Here is a 12,142-nt window from a genome sequence, read left to right on the forward strand (position 1 = left end):
GTCGGCATTTTCCACACTTTTTAAACCCACAGGGTTTTGGGTCCTTAGAATCCTTAGTAGACATAACAGTGCTAATCAGTCTAGACAGGGGGGGGAAAAAGTCAACAATCAAACTATAGATATAGGAAAAACTTAAAAACTTTTTTTTAAACAACAGTAGAAACAACTAAGAAAAAAAACTATACCCAACTGTAATATGAGGGAGAGGATGGCATAGCCCTCTAACTTAAATGGGCTATGCCCTGTGGAGAGAGAAAAAGGGAGGGACGACCCTCTAACAAACAGGTCTAGGTAGTTCTCTAATTCAAATGAACTACTTGTAAGAATCAGATAAAAGGAAAGCCCTATAACTAAAACGGGCTGTTGAAATTTAATTTCAAACTGGAATAAGGGAAGTAGGCTTGCAGAAAAACAGCTGTCAACAACAGTTAAACACAAAGTTAGCAACAGCATTAGCAGTAAGACGCACTATTAAAGATGCAGTAGAGAGAAAAAGTACAGTTGTGTACACTTACCATAAATGTAGATGTTCTAGTGTATTCACTGTTGCAGTCATCACAGTTTGGTTATCCCCTGCCAGGGTAGTCCAAGGCCGGCCCAAATACCAGAGGGTTAATATTTCTGCATTGGTTGCTGTCGCTTCAGGACTGATGACAGGTCATCAGTAGTATAAAGTAAGGCACCCGACACCTTTACATCAGTTTTTCTTGCCCTGTCAGGTGCCCCCAATTGGGAGCCAGTTTATGGTGGAAGACCCCACCAGTTGAAAGTAAATACCAAAACGTCCCTTGTAAAGAGAGACAGACAGAGAGAAGAGGGGGATGGAGGAAGGGAAACCAGGACTGTAACAGTGAATACACTCAAACATCTACATTTATGGTAAGTGTACACAACTGTACTATGCTCTTTGTGTTTCACTGTTGCAGTCACCACATTTGGGTTGATTCCCAAAGCTGAGGAAAAGAGTGGAGGCAGTCATGGAGGTTGGGGCTGGCTAGAATGCCCTGCAAGACTGCAGTGGCAAAGCCTGCCCTGGATTTGGAGAAGATAGGCAAGTGGTAATGTTTGGTGAACATGTGAACAGATGTCCAGGTGGCAGCCTCCAGTATGTCCTGGTGAGGACTCCTCTGAGGAAAGCTGCAGAGGTGGAGGCTGCTCTGGTGGAGTGAGACCTGACCCCCTTAGGGGGAGGTTTTCAGTGTTGCTTGCAACAGAATTGGATGCAGTGTGCTATCCATGTAGAAACTGTTTGGAGATGGCTTTGCCCTCTGCCCCTGCAGCAAAGCTAACCAGCAACTGATCAGACTTTCTGAATGACTTAGTCCTGTCTAGATATAATCTGAGCTGTCTGTGCACATATAGAGAGTGCAGGATCCTTTCCCCTTGTTCTGTGGGTTAGGGAAAAAGGGCAAGTGAATGGATTGGTTGAGAGCCACACTGGACACCACTTTGGGCATGAAGGATGGGTTAGTCCTGAGGGAAACCCTGTCAGCATAGAAGATGATGAAGGGCTCCACAGCAATGAGTGCTTGTAGCTCGCAGACCCTTCTGGCTGAAGTAATGGCCAGAAGAAATGCGGTCTTCCAGGAAAGAAATTTTAACTCTGCTGAAGATGCTGGTTCAAAGGGGGGCAGGGTGAGCTTTTCCAACACAAAGTTAAGGTCCTAAGCTGGTGTAGGTGCTCTTCTGGGTGGCCTCGAGTTGCTAGCCCCTCTTAGGAATTGTTTAATCAGAGGGTGTAAGAAAAGGGGCTGATCAGTAGGGGAATGAGCAGGGATAGCAGAGGCATGTATTTTAATAGAGGAAAAAGAGACCACTGTGTAGCAGGCCAGCTAGAGATTCCAGGATAAGAGAAAGGGAGGGCTGTACTGTATCAGCTCCCTTAGCCTGAATCTGGGTGCAGAACCTTTTCCATTTGTCAGCATAAGACTTTCTAGTGCTAGGGCGTCTGGCCTCACATATAACATCTAGTACCAGTTAACTGAGGTTGGCAGATTGATCAGTGGTTAGGGAATAAGCCAAGCTGCCAAATTGAGGGTCTGCAATTGGGGATGCATGAATTCTCCTTCTCTCTGGGTCAGGAGGATTGGGGTCTGAATGAGATGCCATGGTGGCAGTGGGAACAGGCTGCGCAGCAGTGGGTACCAGTGCTGGTGATGCCAGTCTTGAGCAATAAGAATTGTTCTTGGTTTTTCATCCTTATTTTGAGCAGTACCCTGGGAATGAGAGATAGAAGTGGAAAGGCATAGATTGTTAGATTGACCCAGGGGAAGGACAGGGCATCCACTTTCCAAGCCATGTTGTGATGCTCCCTGGTGCAGAACTTGCTGAGCTGATTGGTTGGTGTGGTAGGCAAAGAGGTCGACCTTCGGGGTGCCCCATTTCTGAGTTATTAGGGTAAAGGTTCTTTTGTCTAGCTGCCACTTGTGTGGGTTCAGAAGATTTCTGCTCAAGTGATCTGCCATACAGTTTAGAGAACCTGGCAGGAATTGTGGTAACAGGTGTAGTTTCATGGCAGAGGCTGTGTGCCAAAGGGTAGGAGTGACTCTCTCCCTGCTTGTTGATATACCACATCACAGTGGTGTTGTCTGTTTTGATCAGGAGAGCCCCTGGGGAGAGAAGGGGCCTGAAGCTGTCAATGTGTGCTGGACAGCTAACATTTCTTTGGTTGAAGTGCAAACGGATTTGCTGTGGGCTCCATTGGCCCTGTATGCACCCCAGGCATAGTCTGATGCATCGGTGGTGAGGGTCTGGGCAGCTGGGGGTGGTGTGAAAGGTAGTCCCTTGTTGTGGGAGAATGCTGCTGCCCACCAAAGAAAATCTTTCCTGAGGCAAGGTATCATGGGTATAAGAGTTTCCAGGTCTTGAGAGTGTTGACACCAAAGGCTTTTTAGGTACCATCCTCATATGCATTCTGGTATATGGAATGAGTAGAATGCAAGATTCCACGAACCCCAGAGCTTGCATGATTTTCCTTGCAGATAACTGGGGTCTGGTGACTAGTTGTGAGAAGTAGGCTGTCAGGTAAGCTTGCTTTTCTGGTGTAAGGAATGTCATCTGGGATGCTGTGTCCAGGCTTGCTCCCAGGAATATAATCCTTTGGGTGAGGTACTACTTTGGATTTCTTTTCATAGATAGTGTACCCTAGGGAGTTCAGTAGGGACTTTACAAAGGCCAGGTGCTTGAGCAGCTTTTCCTGTCTGCCTGAATTAGGCAGTCATCTAAATATGGGTAAATTTGGATATTTCTTTGTCTGCAAAAGGCAATGGCGGAGCCAGCCATTTTGTGAAAACTCTGGGAGCAGTAGATAAGCCAAAGGGAAGTGCAGAGAACTGAAAGTGCAGAGATCCTGCCCTGAAATGTAGGTATTTCCTGCAAGATTCCCTGATAGGAATGTGGAGGTAGGCCTCTTTTAGGTCTAGGGTGGCTAGCCAAACATCCTTGGACAGCATGGGTAGCAGTTGCTGGAGGGTGAGCCTTTTGAATTTTGGTATCACCAGGAAGATGTTTAGAATGGATAGACTGAGGATGGGGTGCCAGGTGCCTCTTTTCTGGGTACCAGAAAAAGTCTGGAGTAGAAACCTTGGCCTTTCTGTTCTGCAGGAACGTGCTCTATTACCCTCATAGAGAGCAGGGAAAGGACTTGCTTTTGTGCCTCTGTCCACTGGTTTGGAGGTAGGTCTGGGAACCCTTTTAGGGTTGGAAGAGTGTGGAAAGAAAATCTGTATCCCTGGAACACTATGTTGAGGACCCAGCGGTCGCTGGTAATGGTGGCCCGGGTGCTTGTGTGAAAGGACAGTTTTCCTGCTAGGGATAAGTGAAGGTGGGCAGAGGGAGGGGATGGTGGAGGAAAGTCATTGTGAGTTCTTACCATGAGGGGGTGGCTTAGAACTCCCTGTTTTTGAAGTGGAGGAATTCCAGTGTTTTGATCTCTGCATTCCCCTGTGGCTGCTGTCGGGGTGGGGTCTGTGCTGAACTGACCTGGTAGGAGCAGGAAAGGACCAGTGCTTGGAGGGGCAATGCCTACTGAACCTGGGTGGCTGGACCTATAAGAAATCCTTAACTGTCTGCACAGATTTAGCTTTTTCTTCCATCATTTTTTAAGACCTCCTCAGCCTTAGCTGCAAATAAGTTGTTATTGTGCAAGAGTGCATCAAACAATTTAGATTTAACTTGGTCTAGTAAGGGCTGTTCCCTAAGCCATGCATGTCTAAGGACAAAACCAGTGACTGCTGCCCTGCAAGAAGCTTCTAGGGCATCAAAACCACAGTGTAAGGTGTGCTTAGTTACTTGACTTGCAGAATGCATTAACTCTTGTAACTCTAGATTCTGCACAAGCAGGAAAGGAAGACACTTTTTGTTTGAGGAGTTCCATGGTATATTGCTAAAATTATAGCATATGGAACTGGCAAATTAGTGCTCTGATAGCAAGAGTGGCAGAGGTGTATACTTTTTTGCCCCATCTGTCTAGTGCTCAGGAATCCCTATCTGAGGGGGTGGGATTCTTAGCAAAGGTTGCTTTAATACCTTTAGGCCCTTGAGAAATTACCTCAGAGTAAGCAGTAGGATTTTTGAAAATAAATTCGTGAGAGTAAGGGACTCTGTAATACCTGTCAGGTTTTCTTGGTGCAGGAGGAAGGGTGTCAGGAGTCAAACTGAATTCCAGGAAAACATCATCCACAACATCCAGGACTGGGAAAATGGCCAGGGGTCTGTGCTGTGGAAGATCTAAGAATTCCCCGAGTCTCTTTTTAGACTGAGTGTAGTCCTGACATTCCCATTGGAAATGCTCCCTTAAGGTATGAAGGGTTTCCCCAAAGGAAAAGTCCTCAGGTGGAGAGGCTGAGGGAATGGAATCCTCTGCATCAGAATCCTCATAACTAGAAAGGGGTTGCACATCTTCATATTTAGTTACACCATAGTCATCAGACTCCTGTTCAGACAAAACTACTGGGGACAGATCGCTCTTTCTTTTTGGAAGGGGTAGCTTGGCTTCCCCTGGTAAGCATGATAAGGTCTTCTGCCATTTTAAGCATTTGAGAATGGGGCAAAGAAGCAGGTGTCTGAGAGTGGGTCGTTGGTTTCTTGGGTGTGGTTCGTACCCTGAGCCTTAGAAACTCGGTCGTTTTTGAAAGAATGGTAGACGTGAAAGAAGTTGTCGGTTTGTGTCGAGAATCGGTAGTGCAAAATACTTTCTCAGAAGCTGGTGCCTGCTCAGTAGCTCTGGACCCATCCAAGGGAGAGACAACCGCAGGACCCTTAGCTGAAGAAGAGTTTTGCGGCATAACGGACTCCGAAAGGGTCTTGGTAGTGGCATGCAAATCCGCAGAAGTGGGCATCAGGGGCTGCGAAAACGCCTCACTGAGGACCGGAGAACTCATGGCTAGTTTAACGGAAGCGTCATCAATAGGTTTGGACCTGTGCGGTCTGTCTCTGTCTTTATCCTTATGTTTTTTCAGATCATCTGCTGTCGGATGGCTTACCAAAGCCATATCGGAATTCGAGGACTGTAAGCGAAAATTACCTACAATAAGGGCCCGACAACGTATAGTTACAGCACTAGTTTTCCAAAAATTTTTTTTTTAGAAATTGTACTTAGCCAGAGCCAGTGAGAAGAGCATCCAATCTGGTTAAGCAGAAATGAGACCTGGGGAGCTCTCCTAATGCATGATAGGATAGGGGATTGCCATGAGCCAGTGAAAGATCTCAAGCTGGTGTATAAGGCCGGGTCGGATCCAAACCTAACCTAGTAATAATGAAGGAAAGATAGGACAATAACATATTAATAAGTTTTAAACAGGGAATATTATTTATGGGTGGGGACTGGAACCAAACTTGCAATAGTGAGGGTGTATTCATGAGTACCTAGAAGGGTTGATTTCTGGTGAAGTATATGAAAATATTTGGTATGGAAGATGCAAGTACAGTAGCAAGAACTTAATTTACATATTATTCTTCAAGATACAAAAAATGGTTTAGACTGATCATTAATTATTTTTCACAAACGTGTAATTTAACTGAGAACTTTGAACTCATCCAATAAGTAGGATAAATATGAAGGGTAATCACGTAAACATGAAAACACTGGTGCTTTCTCACTTATCTGTTAAAAAAGAAATAATATAAAGGAGTAGGTAGTGGATATAACTTGAGAATTACCAGGTAAGACAGACACGTCTTCAGAAGGGAAAGCCAGTGAATGGGATACAATTAAAATGGCATTTAAAGCCATGCTAGAAATGAGAGAGAGGCTGACAAATGTTCAAGTATTACAGGGAACAATCTCACAGAAGAAATAACTGCAGAGTGCTAAAACTGCAGAGTGCTAAAGGGGAATGGGGAGCATATGGATAACATGTATGAGTTTAGAAGGGTTACTGTTAAGTAAGAACTTTTTGATAATAGAGTGCAACAATTTAGCTCAATGACTTGGGCAACAGAAACAGCTGTACAGCCAAACTTAGGAAGTATTACGGATATTCTACACATTTTATGAAAATTTGTATACAAATATATATAGGATTTTGCCAAAAATGCCCATCTTTTTATGTGGGCAAAACTGAGAGGCAGTTAAAACGCAGAATATATGAACACATAAATGACATTAAAACAAGGAAAGAGACAAGTGCGTTTTATAAGCATTCTCTCAGTTGTAAAAATATGGCATTAAAGTTTTTTGTAGTGGACAATGTAAAACAAGACTTGAGAGGAGGAGACTGGGAGACAATGCTGGGCATTAAAGAATTAACCTGGCAACTTAAGCTTAATGCAACCAAATATCCAGGTATAAATGAAGGGATAAGTTTAGGGGATATTCTTAGAGCTAGAAGCAACAGGATCCACTGAAGTACCCCATATTGTTACAACTCGTAGGGGTAACTGTACCAATGGTTCTGAATTTGGTCATTGCTGAGTTTCTAAGGTTTAACTACTATCTAAAAGCAGTAAATATCAAGAAAGTCACGGTTTAGTATTACAAGTTGTTTAATTGTAATCTAAAACAAAGCAGTATATTTTAGCACAATTTTTTAATAAATTAAATGGGTAGGGGGTTTGTAGCAAGTTTTTAATTGATATTTTTAAAACCTGCATATTGTTTAGAAGCAATGAAAAAAGGAAAATGTGTTTGTGGTTACAAAATGTGTGCTTATTGTATCCGAAAAGAAAGTATTCCATTTCAACAAATTTTTGTTATGTATTTTCCACACATTAAGTTTACACAAGGTATTAAGTTATATTTCAAGGTTGAAAGTTAGTTATATATCTATTTTTTCTACATACAAACTACATAAAAACTTGAAAGTAAAGTTGCAGTTTTTAATGTTTTGGAAAAAAGAATTACAAGTTTTAGGGCATGTATTTTTAAACATTTTGTATCAATTAATTGATGACAATCATGCAATTAATTTAATCACATGAGCAGGGTTGGTTTAGTTTAAATTTTGAAAGAAGCAGCAACCTAATACACTTGAAAAAGCCTGTTAAGAACAGGCGAAAGCACTTGTGGTTACTTGGATGGTTTTCTTGTTGTGTGCAATAAAAGAACTTTTTAACCTTTCCTGCTCGTCCATCTGGTGTTCGATATTTGGAGCTGCAGTGATTCTATCTACAGTACTGTTTTGTGTCATTAAACGGAGGGTTTAGCGCCTTGGTGCCTAGTGGGATTCGTGGTACTGGCTTGTGCTCGCTACAATTAAAATGGCATTTAAAGCCATGCTAGAAATGAGAGAGAGGCTGACAAATGTTCAAGTATTACAGGGAACAATCTCACAGAAGAAATAACTGCAGAGTGCTAAAACTGCAGAGTGCTAAAGGGGAATGGGGAGCATATGGATAACATGTATGAGTTTAGAAGGGTTACTGTTAAGTAAGAACTTTTTGATAATAGAGTGCAACAATTTAGCTCAATGACTTGGGCAACAGAAACAGCTGTACAGCCAAACTTAGGAAGTATTACGGATATTCTACACATTTTATGAAAATTTGTATACAGCACAGAAATGGGGAAACCAAGAAAAGGCACAAATAGAAATATTTATGGAAGCCTTAATTATGTAAAGGTAGAGGAAGATGAGGCTCGACAACTAGTAGCTAAGACAAGGAGAGAAAATTGTGATGTAATAATCAAAAGGAAAATCTCCAGGGACATAAGGTATTCCTGTACAAATGAACAACTTGTGAGGTAAGAAAGTGGTGAAAGATCTGGAAAGTTTTGTTTAACATTTTGAAAAAAATGGGAGGGTCGCAACATTTTAGAAGTGGGGTGACTGTATTATCCAAGATGATAAAAAAACATTTAGATCTGGCTTCATGTAGAGTCGCTTTAACTTTATATAAACTTTATATTCATGGTATATCTACACTAGCTAAGAGAACAATAAAATTGTTATTAATGTAACCAATGGGAGAGTTCCTCTCTGAGCAGCTGTGTTTGAACAGGGGAACCAGGCTTGGATGCCCTCTTTCTGCACTGTTTGATACTTACAGCTGTTGACAAAGAAAATGAGAGATTCAAAGAAAATGAGAGATTCACAAATTCAAGGACATAACTGGTATAGTACTCAGGAAAAGTTTTGCAGATGATGTTTTGCATTTGATAAATCAAGAAAAGGCCATTCTGATCTTGAACATTTTGAGATACTTTCAGGATGTAAAATAAGTGAAGCTAAAACAAAAGCTACACTGGTAAACTATGTATCCATGCATGAATTGGTTCAGCAATATCCACACTTATAAGGACATGATAAGATGAAGTATTTAGGTGTATGGAATTTATGGCAGCTGTGGATATGTTGGAAGAAACAGAGTAAAAAATAATGCAAAAATTGACAGACAGGAAGCTTTTGACTTGATATGGAGGGTAAAATATAACCAGTGAAAATAATTTTAGTCCTCTGTCTTACATACAGGTTAGCCATATTTTTAAAAACAAGTGGAGAAGTTGTAAAACAAGATTAATAAATAGTTGAAAATGTATCTTCTATGGAAAGAGGGCAAGAGTTAAGTCACATTTTTTTAATTCTCTCCATATAATAAGGTGGTTTAGGCTTACTTGATGTGAAGTGAAGCCTTAGAGCTATACATTTAAGGCTTGTAAATGTAACTCAAGCATGTTATAAATCAGAGTGGCAAGAGATGATGATGAAAGGCAGGGGTTCAAGAGATAAGCTGAAAATAGGAATCTGGATGGAATAAAAACCATAAAGAATATTATATTATTAAAGCAACAGAAATGAAGAAATGAGATGTTACTATTAGGGATTACTGCAAGTAGGGGTATAGAAAATAGGCAACAGGGGGTGGAATTTACTGGAGGCAATTAGCAAAGGAACCAAGGAATTGGAAGCAAACTAGGGCAGGGAAGAGAGTGATGAGGCTAAGCATAAGTTTGGACTGCATGACACAGACTGTGTCCAGCTCTGATTTTGAGTTTTTTTGCAGAGTCTAGAACAGTAGCTGATGTTAAAATAGAATAATTAGTAAGGCATACATAATACTGCAAGACAAATACAAGACTCAGGGTAAGTTAGAAAAGACTGAGGAAAAGAAAGCAGAAAGGCAATTTAGAAAGGAGCAATGGGAATATTCTGTAAAGTATGCAGCAAAGTCCAGAAGACTTAGGATTTTTGCTTGGAAGTGTTTGCAGAGACATTTTTTAGATACCTAGTAGACACTACAGGATTTTTCCTCAGTCCAACAGCAAATGCTGGAGGTGTGATAGGAAAGAGAGGGGTAATCTGAAACATTTTTATGGGAATGTACAAGTTGGAAGATTTTAAAAATTCCCTACAGAGTACTTTGTTGGAAATGGTGAGGAAAATGATTACAACTAAGGAAATTATTATTTTGAACCAGGATGTTAGGACATGAACTGCCTTAAGAGTTGTAAGGCCATATTAATTTTAATGTTCTTGCCCACCCAAAAAGCAATTACTAGAAAATGGAAGTCAGAATCTACATCAGAATCCGGTTTCCTAGGTTTATAAAGGGGAGTAGAAGACCAAGGGGGAGAAGGAACAGAAATCCCCTGAGGAGGTTTTAATGCCACCAAAGCATTAAGCAAACTTTGAGTAAAGGCCTGCCACTCACTCTGACAATTCCTAGCAGCATGTTTAGTTTTTTTGTTTCTTCTTTAAAGGAATGTTTGCCCTATAAAACTTAGAAGGCTCTGACCCAGGACCGCATTCAATAACTGTAGTAGGAACTTATTCCCTAACTAAAATCTGCAGATCACCCCCTGGCCTCTTGGAAATAATCAACTGGGGTTTCCCTGGACGTCAAAACGGATGCATGCAAAGCCTCATCGGACTTTCTGCAAGACGTATCCTCAATGGCCTCCAACCTGGTTGCGGCAGAGGAATCCAACAACAAAGTTGGGTGAGCTGCCAGGTTCTCACTGACCTCGGGAGAAAACCCGGCGGAGGCTGGATAGCGGAATATTCTGGTCATAATTTTTTAACCTTCTTCCCTAACAGCAGACCCTTGGGGCAGGAAGTTTCTTCCACTGTATCTTTAGTGATAAGCTTAAGGAACAAGTAGTTATGTACTCACCATAACGTTTGATATATGTAGTCCATCTCGCCTCACATTCTTACCCGTGGGTTCGGAGCCAAACCTCGGCTCCGACTCGGCCATACTCTAGCTCGACATTTTTCAATTGGCTGGGCTAAGAGGTATCCCCATGCTGCACTGCTCCCTTTCCCCAGATCTTGTTTGCTGCAAGTTCAATCACTCACCTTCCATACACATAACACATAGAGAAGGAAAAACATTCCAATAATAAAAGGAGTACTGAAACCAGAACTAACCTCTAGGCCCTCCAGGATGGGGGAAGGCGGGTGGGTAAGTAAGAATGTGAGGTGAGATGGACTGCATACATTGAACGTTATGGTGAATACATAACTTCTTGATGTTATGTAGTCCAATCTTGCCTACATTCTTACCAGTGGGACAGCGTCCCCAGCACCTGAACCCTGGGAGGCTCAGAGGAAAATACTCCTGAGCACTGTGGAACCAATGGAAGATCTGCCTCTGGATATCAAATCCAAATTGTAATGAGTAATAAAGGTGTGAGGATATGCCCATGTAGCCGCAGCACAAATATCATCCATAGACATCCTGGCCTGAAATGCTGTAGAGGTAGACATCGATCGGGTAGAATGAGCCTTCACTCTAAATGGTAACTCCTTACCACCTCAGGCGTAAATGAAGAAAATACATCTAGTGATCCATCTAGACAAGGTCACTTTGGAAACAGGAGACCCAATCCTATTTTCTGAAAATGAGACAAATAGCTGATCCGATTTTCTAAGATCCTTCATTCTATGCAAATAAAAACGCAACTGTCTATGAACATTCAGCTGGTGAAATTTAAATTCTGCCTTATTAGAAAAACTCTGGAAAAAATACGAGCAGTTCAATGGATTGGTTGAGATTACTAACCAAAGCCACTTTCGGCATAAAGGAAGGGTTTGGTGTGAGGGAAACCCTGTCCTTGTGAAATATCAAGTAAGGCGGTCGGATTGACAAGGCTTGGAGCTCCAATACACGACTAGCTGAAGTGATGGTTACCAAAAAGATTGTCTTCCAAGTCAAATATTTCAAATCACAGGTAGCTGCAGGCTCAAAGGGAGATGAAGTGAGACATTGTAGCACAAAATTTAGGTCCCAAGGCAGTGGGTCAAAGACTGGAGGGCGAAGCAGCATAGTGCCCTTCAAGAATGCCTTACAAAGTCTATGCGCCATTAGACTGGGTTCATTAGCAACGTGAAAAGTGGAAAGAGCCAACTGGACTTTAATGGTTGCGGCTGCTGACCCCTGATTGAAAAGCATGGAGAGAAATTCCAGAACTGAAAAATTGGAGCTGTATAAGGATCAATTTGTCTTGCATGAGCCCAGATGGAGAATCTTTTCCATTTACTGGAATAAATCTTTCTGGCCGAAGGCTTATGGGAAGAAGACAGAATATGAACCACTTCCGGAGAAAAATGATGAAGCCTGACTAGTGATGGAACTGGAGTAGCCAGGCTGTCAACCGGTGGGTCTGAAGAGAGGGATGGAACTGCCCTGACATACGAGTCAGTAGATCTGGCTGTGGGTCCAGAATCCAGGGTTCGTCCATGACATAGGGATGGAGAAAGGG

Source organism: Protopterus annectens, chromosome 7.part0, assembly GCF_019279795.1.
Source record: "Protopterus annectens isolate FY-2018-M chromosome 7.part0, PAN1.0, whole genome shotgun sequence".
Classification (NCBI taxonomy): domain Eukaryota; kingdom Metazoa; phylum Chordata; order Ceratodontiformes; family Protopteridae; genus Protopterus; species Protopterus annectens.